Source organism: Elephantulus edwardii, unplaced genomic scaffold, assembly GCF_000299155.1.
Source record: "Elephantulus edwardii isolate Elephantulus edwardi_28Jun2011 unplaced genomic scaffold, EleEdw1.0 scaffold00408, whole genome shotgun sequence".
Lineage (NCBI taxonomy): Eukaryota > Metazoa > Chordata > Mammalia > Macroscelidea > Macroscelididae > Elephantulus > Elephantulus edwardii.
This window is the reverse complement of record NW_006400158.1, coordinates 65,696-78,470: the sequence shown is the minus strand read 5'-3', so window position 1 is coordinate 78,470 and position 12,775 is coordinate 65,696. Positions and strand designations below refer to the sequence as shown.

General features: G+C 39.7%; 1 pseudogene; it reads right to left on the bottom strand.

Moving 5' to 3' along the window:
• Window positions 1-5,556: 5,556 nt before the first annotated feature.
• LOC102864714 lies at window positions 5,557-5,841 on the bottom strand (annotated as a pseudogene).
• Between the last annotated feature and the right edge of the window lie 6,934 nt (window positions 5,842-12,775).

Genomic DNA, 12,775 nt, shown 5'->3' with positions numbered 1-12,775 from the left:
AAGAGTGTTGAGTGTGTGTAGTCAAGCAAACTAAAGCTGTGAACAATCTCAATCTCTTCACCATCCATCCTGATGCTGCCAATTGGCCCAGTGCTGAGAATCTTTGTCTTCACGACATTGAGCCTCAATTCATATTGGAGGCGGCAGTCCTTGACCCTCTGCAGCAAGCGCTTCAGGTCCTCCTCTGTTTCAGCAAGCAGGGTTGTGTCATCTGCACAAAGCAGATTGTTCATAGATCTTCCACCAATCTTGACCCCACATTTCTCCTCATAGATCCCAGCCTCCCAGATAATCTATTCTGCATACAGTTTGAAAAGGTATGGAGATAGGACATATCCCTGGTGTATGCCCTTCCCAATTTTGAACCATGCAGTGTTCCCTTGCTCTGTTCTGACTACTGCATCCTGGTCCAAGTATAGGTTTTGCGTTAGAACGATCAAGTGGGGTTCCCATTCTTCTCAGAGTCAACCACAGTTTGTTATGATCCACAGTCAAACGTCTTTGCGTAGTCAATGAAACACAGGTATACATTCCTCTGGTATTCCCTGCTTTCAGCTAAGATCCATCTAACATCAGCTACAATATCCCTAGTACCATGACCCCTTCTAAACCCAGGTTGAACTTCTGCTGATGTGCTGTTCTAGTAGTTTTTGGATAACCTTCAGTAGAATCGTGCTTGGATATGAAATAAATTATATTGTCCTACAGTTTCCACATTCTGTTGGTTCACCCTTCTTTGGAATGAGAACAAATATAGATCTCTTCCAGTCAGTAGGCCAAGTGGTTGTTCTCCAGAAAAACTATACTCAAACAAATATGAAAACCTAGAGGAAATGGACAAATACTTAGACATGCACAACCTACCTCAACTGACACAAACGAAAATTGAGCAGACCCATTTCAAAAGAAGAAATTGGAAAGGTAATACAATGACTTCCAACCAAAAAAAGCCCTGGACTGGATGGTTTTACAAGTGAATTTTACCAAACATTCAGAGAAGAACTGTCACCAATTCTTCATAAACTATTTCAGAAAATAGAAATGGAATTCTCCCAGACTCATTCTATGAAGCAAACAAATCCTTGATACCAAAGCCAGGAAAGGACACCACCAAAATAGAAAACTATAGGCAAATATCTCTTATGAACATAGATGCAAAAATCCTGAATAAAATGTAGGCCAATAGAATCCAATGATACATAAAGAAATAATCCATCATGACCAAGTGGGATTCATAACAGGTATTCAAGGATGGTTCAGTATAAGAAAAACAATTACTGCAATTCATCATATTAACAAAGCAAAGAAAAAGAACCACATTATCCTATCAATTGCTGCAGAGAAGGCCATTGAAAAAACCCAACAACCTTTTCCGATTAACGCATCCAACAAAATAGAAGTAGAGGGGAATTTCTTCAATACAGTAAAAAGTATTTATGAAAACCAAAGAGCCAACATTGTTCTCAATGGAGAGAGGGTAAAGAACAGGAACTAGGCAAGAATGCCCATTATCACCTCTCTTATTCAATATTGTATTGGAAATCTTAGTGATAACAGTAAGACAAGAGAAAGACATAAGAGGTATCCAAATTGACAAAGAGGAGGTAAAATTATTGCTGTATGCCGATGATACGATAGTATACTTAGAAAACCCTAGAGACTCAGCAAGAAAACTATTGGACATAGTTGACCAAGTCAGCAAAGGAGCAGGATACAACATCAACATACAACAATCAGTTTGCTTTCTCTCCAGTCACAAAGAGAATACAGAGCCAGAGCTAAGAAAAACAATACCCTTCACAATAGCTAATCACAAGATTAAATATTTGGGAGTAAATACAACTAGAAGCACAAAAGATCTTTTCAAAGAAAATTACAAAACATTACTACAAGAAACAAAAAGAGACCTGGGGAAATGGAAGAATATCCCTTGCTCATGGATAGGAAGACTCAATATTGTGAAAAAGACAATACTATCAAAGGCAATTTACACGAGAAATACAATCCCAATACAAATACCAATCCCATTCTTCAACAAGATGGAAAAGGCAATCTCCAGCTTCATTTGGAATGGAAATAAACCCCAAATAAGCAAAGCACTCCTTAAAAACAGAAAAAAGGTAGGAGGCGTCTTACTCCCTGATTTAAAATCCTACTCCGCTGCTGTGGTAGTTAAGACACCATGGTACTGGTACAACGACAGACATATAGATCAATGGTCAACTGATTTTTGACAAGGAGATGAGATCAGGTAAGTGGGGAAATGACAACTTTACTAACAAATGGTGTTGGCAAAATTGGAAAAATATCTGCAAAAGACTCAAGCAAGACCCACACCTCACTCCATACACAAAAACCAACTCAAGGTGGATCATGGACCTAGGACTAAAAACAAGGACTATGAACTTCATTAAAGAAAAGCTTGGAAAAACTTTAGTAGTTCTAATCCACGATATAAACAGTCTTCCACATATTCTGAAAAATCTACAACCAGGAGAAGATAACATAGATGAATGGGACCTTCTAAGACTCAAATCCCTATGCACATCCAAAAACTTCTCCAACAGGGTAAAAAGGGAAGCCGCAGACTGGGAAAAAGTGTTTGGCAATGACATATCAGGTAAGGGACTTATATCTAGAATTTATAAAATACTTGAGCACCACAACCAGATAAAGGTAAATAATCCAATAGAAAAATGGGCAAAGGATATGAACAGACACTTCACCGAAGAAGACATTCAGATGGCCAACAAGCACATGAAGAAATGTTCAAAATCCCTAGCTCTAAGAGAGATGACAGTCAAGACAACTATAAGATATCATCTCATCCCAGTAAGAGGAGCAAAATTTAACAGAACAGCAAGGAACAAATACTGGCAAGGCTGTGGAGAGACTGGAACCCTCATTTACTGTTGATGGAAGTGTAAAATGGTGCAACTGCAGTGGAAAGCAGTGTGGCACTTTCTCAAAAAGTTGCAAATAGAGATACCATTTGACTCAATTCCAGTACCATAACTGATATCCAAGCAGATATATGCACACACATGTCTATCACAGCTTTGTTCACAATAGCAAGGCATTGGAAACAACTTAAGTGTCCATCAACAAATGAATGGATAGAGAAGGTATGGTATATTCACACAATGGAATACTAGGCTACATTGAAAAACAAGGAACTCATACAATATTATTCAAAATGGGTGACCCTTGAGGACATTATGCTGAGTGAAATATCTCCGTCACAAAAGGACAAACACTGTATAGTGCCACTGCTGTAGAATGGGACTGACATGAGGGTTGGGGTAAGAATGAGAGGAAAACTGGATGAATTATGTATACTGCATTGAAACTGATGAGGGAGAGAATAGTCTAATAGCAATATATTTTAGGGCACTATGATTATCATAAGAGTCCAGAATGAAGGTTGCAGGGTAGAGTATATTCTGGTTGGGGGTGGGGGAGTGCAGGGGGATTGTATACTAATGAAGGAATTTTTCTTTTACTTTTCAAAAACAAGAGCGAACTGGGGTGGGGGTGGGGTCAGCAGGGAAAAAAGTGCAATGAATGGAAATCCAAAATCTCTGTAAATGTTCATTGAAATTAATAAAAAAATTTAAAAAAATTAAAAAAAATCCCAGTTGCCACTTACCACATAGAATGGAAGAAGAACATGTTTTCTCTGTGAAATATGCATGCAAGTTGGCCTTGCTCTTCCCCAAGATGTTGATCCTGAATTCCCAGGACCAGCAGCTTTTTCTAGCAAGTTATTTGATTATGACTAAGAAGTTTTGTTCACTGATCTATACCAAAAAAAAACCTGGAAGAAATCTATCTTAGTTTCTGTTCCCAGAAAGATAATATATCAGAATGTTGACATTATCAAACAATATCATTATTGTCATATGCAAAGCCTCTCCTCCATATTTCCTTTTGGGGAAGGAGGCTGATCCTTTCGGAGATGTAACTTTCTAATACATTTAATCTTTACTATAATATTCTCATATCTGTCTTCTAGTCTTTTTCTTCTCATGCCTAAGCTCTAATAAAGAACTTCAGGCTACACTTTAATGCTCTATGCACTAAAGTCTGCTATCCCAAGAGACACTAAAATTGCTGTATGCCTTACTACCATATTACTTGGGCACTGTACCCTTCTCTGTTCTCACCTGGTATAATTCTTTTGCCTGTGCAAGAATGGTGAACTATGGCATTAGATGAAGGTAACAATTTGGTGTTGGAAACCTGGGATAATTCAAGAGGACACATTTCCCAGCATCATCAATTACACCTAAACATCTAATTTGTGAATGAGAAAATATTGGTGTTGAACTCATGGTGAACAGGAGTAGAAAAGGCTTGAAGTTTGGAAGGCATTATTTTGCTTCCTTTTATCTCTACTCTGTTCATGTAGTAGGGAAACTGCTCACCGAAAGTATTTAGTTTAGGTTCTTCTTCCTACTGATTAGGAAAAACAAAAAGTAGTTCATGCTCTTTTTGTAAGCAAAGTAGGAATCTATTTTATGCATTACTGAGATTAGCAAAACAATTGAGATAAACTTTTTGCAAGATGGCTGTGCCCATATATACCTTGTGTCTAAATTGGTGGTCCTCATCTGCACCATGTGGTTGACCGAAGATGATAACATCTTTCTATTATAGTCATAGAACACACAGTGACATTCTGATTATCTAAATTCAGATAATTAAATGCATATATTAACATAAATGTTTATTTTATTTTTTTATATATTTTTTTTATTCTTATGCATTTTCGTTTTACCCTTAAGGCTTTCATTTAGTTTAAAGGGTTTGATTTTGTTGTTTTGTTGTTGTTGTTGTTGTTGTTTTCCCATTTTTTAGTTTAAACTTTTTTTTAAGTGATCTTAATTTACTGTTTGATTAGCAACTAGAATGTACAACTTCTGTTCAACAGGACACTGAAAAGTTACTTTAATGTGACAGCAGCAAAAAAAAAATAGAATTCTGCAATTACAGCAGCCTTTATGTGTATGATTCTAAAATAAATACTACTTCTGAGCAGCTGTTGCCAGGTTTTTAGTATTAATGTAAACGTATACACATTTTGCTTTGTGAGAGACAATACTCCATCTTGTTTTCTGAGAGGGTTTTGTAAGAGTCAATGAGCTCGAGTAACTGAGGTGCTTGGTCACTCCTCAAGGCAGGCAGGAAAGAGTTCAGTTAACTGGGGCACACAGTGCACCATAAGACACAAGGTGTACCGCAGCCTCTGCAAGTCCTTCACTGTCAGTTTGCTGTCTTTTGCAAAGAGAATTTCCTCCTAAGAGTTTGAGAATTTGGGCAGCCTGTTTCATTTTTGCTAACCTGACTCCCTTGAATGACCTAATTAGTGGTCAGGGCACTGGCAATTTGGTCACAAGGCAAGTCAAGGCTGCAGTAAAGAAAGCCTGTGGCTAAAATACCGTGTCCTTACTGGAACCACTCAGGTTATTTATTTTTAACATAAAACACGTAACTTCAAAGTGAAAGGTCTATTCAAGCAACACTAACATGGAGATGGAGGCAGCAACTCTTCTTCTAAGACTTATTAGGTTTGGCCCAGTATTCTCGATACATGGAATACATCATACCAACAGTCATTGCTCCCACCACAAAGCCTTGGACTGCTACTCGCATGTTGATCAGGTGGATGGACATTTTAGTATTCCCCCTGTTCTTCAGTTTGTACTATACGTACGCCGAGATTGCTGCAAACCCCGCCATTCCAATGGGGACAAATGGTGTCTCTTTAGCTTTTCGAATCAATTTGGATCCCTGATCTTCATCATATGGAGAAAGAGATACATCTGTGTTGGATGACATTGTAATTGGGTGAAGAATCGCCCACGAGCAAACCCACCACGTAAGGTCCCACCGGTTTCTGCTCCCCCACCCACACTCCTTTAGTTTAAACTTCTATAGGTAGTGTAAGACATAAATCCCATTTTCATATTCTGTACATGAATGTTCAGTTTTGTCATTGTTTCCCCATATGAAGAGTTTTGTTTCCTTGTTTAATAACAATTAACCACAAATGAATGGATAAATGAGTTTTCAGTTCTAATTCATTAGCTAAGTATCTGTTGCTTACAATCATCATGCTTCTTCAGTTGCTAAAGTTGTGTAGTATGTTTTAATGTCAGGGAGTATGATACCATATACTTTTTTTTTGTCTTTATCTCTTTGAAGAATGAACTTGGTAGCTGTGTTTGGATTGCTTGAATTTGTAGATTGCTTGTGGTAGAATTATATTGATAATATTGAGTCTTCCTAGGATTGTATAGCTTTCCTTTGTAGGTGTTTTGTTTATCTAGTTGCATTTGTTCCTAAGTATTTAATCTTGTGATGAGTAATTTAACAGATAAATATTTTCTTCTTTAAAAAGGTCCTTCTACAATGAAGTTCAAAAAGTCCTATTGTTATGTTAAGAGAGGGAACAACCCGATTACTGAGTGGGGCTAGTTACAGATGGCAACAGGTAGGAGATTTAGGCTTGATAAGGAGGGGTGTTTTTTCCCCTCAAAAATATTCCCATAGGCTGAGGAAACATCCTAATATATTTACTTTAGAGGATTTCTTTTAAAAACTTTTAGCAATCACTATTGTACCAGAGAAAGCAGACACCCTAACACCAGAAAAAAACATAGGGAATATCATAATTGGTGATAAGGAATATAGAAATTTTTTTAAAAAAAGGAAAGAAGGCATAATGTAACCCCAGTTTCTGTGGCCAGTATACTCTATGCAAACATAATACTATGAGATGACAACTGATGTCTCCCCATATAAAGAATGCTTTCTTTTCTGTTCTCATTTAGGATGGAACTGCCAGTTTCCATACTCTTCAAACTTAATCAAAATTGTAGTGAAGTTTTGCCCCTGAATCTCTTAGAGAATGATGAATAGTGGCCTATTAAGAGATCTCTGAAATTAATCTGAAGTCATTCATATTTGGGAATTTAAAACCTTGTAATCTAAAAAACAAACAAACAAACAAAATCCAAACAACAAAACCATGTAATCTGCAGTAGGAACTCTGGTGGTCTAGTGGCAAGGAGCTATGCTGCCATTCCGAAGGCATGTGGTTTGAGGACACCATTTGCTCCATAGGAGAAGGATGGACAATTTCCTCCTGTGTCATTTACTGCCTCTGAAAACTCACTGGAGGGTCAGTTATGGGTCAGTTCCAACTCCAGGTACACAACAACAATAATCTGCAGTTAGGGACCTTTTCAAATTATTGAGGAAAAGTTATGTCAGTTTGAAGACTAAGGTACAACTGATTCAGGCCATAGTCCTTCTGATTAGTTGCTATGCATCTGAGAGCTGGACAGTGAATATGGATGATAGGAAAAGAGCACTAAACATCCCATAGATGACCAAGAGAACAAACAGATATGTCTTAGAGCTCAGCTGGAGTGCTCTTTGGAGGCAAGAGTGATGAGACTTTGTCTCACATATTCTAGACATGATGCTAAGAGGGGCTATTCTTTGGAGAAGGACATGATGCTGGTAAGGGTGGAAGGTCAGCAAAGGAGAGGAAGATCCTCAACCAGGTGGACTGACACAGTGACTGCTGTAATGGGCTCTTGTGTGTCAGGAAGTGTGAGGATGGCACAGGATATAACAGAGTTCAGATCTTTTGTTCATAAGGTCACTATGAGTCATACTCAACTTGACAGCACCTAATAGCAACAACAATAAGAAAGAAGTTGGGAACATCTTTACAGTTCCAGGTTACAATCTAAGGCCAAACATATGGCTGTTTTTCCTTAGACAACCAAGGGATTATTTCAAACTGAAGAGTTAATTTTCTTTTCTTCTCTTTTTTGCTGTCTTCAGTGTTCTTCAGAAGGATTTTACATGTGTGTGATGCTAGTGATTGTGTTCAATAATTTCTATACTCTATTGGATCATAATTTTTTAGGAATGAGAATAAATAGAGATCACTTTCAGTCGATTGGCCAGGTAGCTGCCCTTCAGATTTACTAGCATAGCTCAATTAACACATCCAGGACTGCATCTATTTGTTGAAATACATAAATTGGTATTTCACCAATTCCTGAGACCTTGTTTTTGCCAATTTCTTCAAAGCCGCTTAAACCATTAAACAATTAAACCTTCATCACCATTACCACTTAATCATGTTGTTTCATAAAATTCTTCTAACTGAAATGGAAATTCTATGGGGAATTTTAGACCCTGGAAAGAGAAACCTGGTAAATTATCCTCACCCCATGTACTGCCTCATTCCTAGGGTATGCTTATTCCCCAGCTCTCTTTCCTCAAAGGAACCACACCTGTGCTAGAAATTCTATCCTTCTTCAGTAATGTGTACACAAGGAATCCCACCCTTGTGTATGTCCTAGTACAGACTAAGAATAAAAAAGTTCACCCACCATTTTACAACCAGATCTTTGAAGCAAGAGTTCCTCTAAGTGGCTGGCTAATAGATTTCTCCTCTTTCAAGTTTGAGAGTGCCACTTGGTCATGCCTGAGTCACAGTTTTGCTATAATATTTTGGTGTGTCAGCCAGGAATCTCCATCTCACTGGCCCCTTGCTCCACCAATTTGGAGAGGTGAATGAGTGGCCACCAGGGATCTGGACTCATGGAGGAGAAAGGCAACATATTGCTTGAGCAGATTTCCCTATCCTGTCTCTGAGGCAACTGATGGCCTTCATCTTACCCCACGAGACTCACAGCAGAGATCTTGACTAGGCCGGGTCTGTCATCTGGACAAGACTCTAGAGTCCTGTACCACCTTAGTCAGGCCTGTCCAATTAGGACAGAAAGAGGGACTGAGCACACCTCAGCCAGAAGTATTACTGGCCAAAAAAAAAGGAGGAGGACTGTTTAAACTCTGAGTGGTTGGTTGAGTGATTGTATGTGTAACCAACTTCTGCATGAAGTAGCTGATCTGTGTGGCTCCACAACAAGAAAACTCCAAGCTAGAGTCTGATTTGGTCCTCACCTGCAGTTCCGTGTTCATATCATACGGCATAACAGAGACTCACCTCCCCTGTGGAGGTTGACCAGACCTGGAATTTAAATGGATGTTCCTTAGTCAAGATGGACCTAAGTTCCCATGAGGGATAGGGTCAGTCAGACATCTGGGTAGCTTCTTGCAGGGATACCCCATGCCTCTGTCCGTCACAACACCTTTCAAGATCATTTACATGGACAAAGGGTAATCACCAGTCTGTCAACCTTGTTAGACTGTGTCATAAAAAAAATTCTTGGCAAAATTCCACAAGACTATGGTATAAAATTGAAACTAGAGTGACTCCAATAACTCTGCCAAGTTTAATGACCATCCTTTGTCCGGAGGACATGCTCAATCCCCTTACAGTTCAGCCAGTCTGCAATGTGGTTATGGGGAAGTCTGGCCATTCCCATCAGTTCCATTATACAGACTCTTGGCTCACTGTAGCCTCTTCTTTGCCTCCATGAGCCCAATACTGTTGTGTTAGGCAGGGACAGAGTCAGATTTTCATTGCCCAGGTAAAAATCCAAACACAATTAAAAGTCCGCCAAGATGCCCCTGAAGAGGAATACTTCTTATCACCTATAACCCTCAATCACCAGATACAGTAGTCTGTCCCCTGGACACACCACCATCCTCATTCTTCTGACTACTCCTGACCATTTCCAGTCCAGTTTTCACTCCTCTGCTTAGTCCAATCATCATCTGCAACTCATTGGACAATTTCTGGTCCAAGATATCTGACCTTCTCTAACTGTACAACTTGATGGGATGATAACACAGGGGCAACCTATAGTGTACTACCTGCCATTTTACACCTCTGACCTTCTCATCTGGAAAATAATAGCACACCTCTTTATGCACAGAAATTCCAAGCCATAGTTGAACTAGTAAATTCATTAGTCCAGACTCATGTCTTCATCTTGGATGACTGCCACCAGCTTCTCATCATACTCTTTAATACAGAAGAAAGGCGACATATCACCTTGGAGACTCGAAAGTACCTATAAACATTTCACCCATATGGTACACTTAATCTTGTCCATTGGGAAGCCCAAGCATTCCCAGATGCCTGGCCTAACTAAGAATTCTGCTGCCTAGGAGGACAGGCTGTCCTGATCCAGTATCAAGTGGTCTTTTTCCAAAGAGTCTGCCTCACAGGAAAAAAAAAAAGAAAAACTGTAAACATTTCTAAACCTGTCACAAGGCTCTAAAAGTGAGACAGAAGTCCAGAAGACTATTATGAGTGAGTCCATGAGGCATACTGCATCTATACCCCTATAGATCTGAAATCACCAGACACTCAGCTCACTGTCAACTCTGTATCAATTCATTGCCCAGTCAGCTCCTGATATCAGGCAAAAAGTCCAATGCATAAAAGGGTTTCCTGGTATTAACATCACTCAATTACTTGAAGTACTCAATAAGAGGTTCTACAACTAAAATAAAGAGGCCAAGATATAGTCTGACAAACAAGATGCATCCCTCCTTGCAGGCATCCTGGATGAGCGAGGGCCCTATCTGTGTTGGGGCCACCCCATAAGGACTGCCACAAAGAAAAAAAAACACCTATATGCTAGGAAGGGGGACCACATGCAGGCACATTGCGTCACTGCAACCCAATCAGTGTGCATACTGCAAGGTCAAAAGCCACCGGAAGAACAAATGCCTTTAAAAGCAGAAGTACTTCAAACAAAAAGAACCTCCCTTTGTAGGCCAGTGGGAGATGATACCAACTGAAAGCAATCAGGCTCTTACAACTGCATGCCCATGGTCTGAGTCAAAGTTGGGGACTGTTAATTTCCTCCATTGACATTAGAGTTAACATTTCAGAAGTTAATAACATGTGGCCACTCTCAACAAAGACAGTATCACTTTCATTGGAGCCAGTGGGAAAACTGCCATACAAGCCTTGTGCCAACTCTGAACCTGCCAGTTGGGGCAGATGCAGAGTGTTTTATAGGTTCCTCTATGTTCCTGATTGTCCTGTGCCTCTCCTGGGCTGAGATCCTCAAAGCAAAATGGGGGCAAGAATCATCTTTGTGTACCCTGTGGTTTTGCCCATACCCGTCTTCAGCTTCTCCCACCCTTGAGTTCCTATACATGTTTTACTAGTTATCCTTCTGTTTTTGCAATAATGGTCTTATGCAGTATTTGTCCTTATGAGATTACATTAGTTCACTCATGAGAGGAGGGAAGGAAATGGGACAGATACAGGAGAAAAGACAGTGTAATGATGGGAAAAGACTAATGATGAATAATTTTATAAAGCATAGTGGGTGAGGAAGATTGCATTAAAAACAATATGAATGAAGACTAGTGTGAAAAACAATGTATACAATCTTTATAAGCAAGCCAGTAAAACAAAAGAAATAAAGAATTACCTTTGTGTCAGAAGGTCCTATTCAGCTGTCCCTAATAGACACAAAACACTTGGTCATGGCCTTTATGGTTCCCAGGAAGAGTCACAGAGGCTTGGCTCAGGCATCCTGCCAGTGACAAGAACCCAGAACTCCTCACTGCATTTCCTGATACCTCGGCTGAACACTCACCCACTGGACTTTCAGTCAATCAAGTGACAACTGTTGTAGAATTCAATTCAGAAGCCCAACTTGTGAGGATCAGACAATACCAAAGACTCAAGAGATGATCCAACCTCTCCACAAAATCATTCCTCAGTATGGAATGCTTGTAACTATAAGAAATGATAATAAACTATCCTTTGGAGCACAGGTAGTCCAAGAATTAACGTTCCTCTTACAAATAAAGTAGAACTTACAGGCAGTCTACTGCCCTCAGAGCTCAGGGAAAGTTGTGTGCAAGAACCAGGCCCTGAAGGCAACAATGGAAAAGTTTTGTCAGGAAACATGATTTAAATAACCAAAAATCCTGTCATTCACCTCCTCGGAGCCCGATGAGCCCCTGGTTCTAGTGGATGCTCTCCTTTTGAAATAATGTTTGGGAGACCCCCCCACCCCTAGTGAGACAAGACAGTTCATGGGTGATCTCACTACCCTACAGCAACTAGGACTAGGTGAAGAACTCCAGGGTCTGGGAACTACCCTCAAAAATATCTGCCATGCCATGCTAAGTATGTGTCAGGTCCCCTTAGAAAATCCAGGCCAACATTTTCAGCCTGGTGACTCAGTGTGGCTGAAAAACTGGAAATAAGAGCCCTTAAAGCCAGCAAAGACTAGACCTTATACTATAATATTAGTAATCCATACTGCTGTTAAAGTTACAAGACACATTCCACGAATCCATCATTTCCAAGTAAAGAAAGCTCATACCTCAGCCATTCCTAAGTAACACTGTCAGCCAGATTCCCTCAAACTCATCCTCAAAGGAAAGTAATTTACTTCAAACACTACAGCCCTACTCTAGTCACAGCACCAGAAGCTGACTATTCAATACATACCTGAAACTCCCTCCTCCAGTTATACCAGGAGCTGACTGGTCAACACACAGCTGAAGCTTGGAAAAAAAAAAAAAATAAATCAACTTGGAATGTGAAGCCCATCTCTACTCCACCCCATTTTATGTTACTAATTTCAATAATATTATTTTACTTGTTGTTTTCATTGTTGTATGCTGTTGAGTCACTTACAACTCATAGTGACCCTGCATACAATAGCCTTGAACCCTGCTCTGTCCTGTGCTAACCTTATTGTCTGTTGTTGTTGTTATGTGCCATCGAGTCGTTTCCGACTCATAGTGACCCTATGCACAACAGCTCTAAACCCTGCTCTATCCTGCGCCAACCGCACCACCT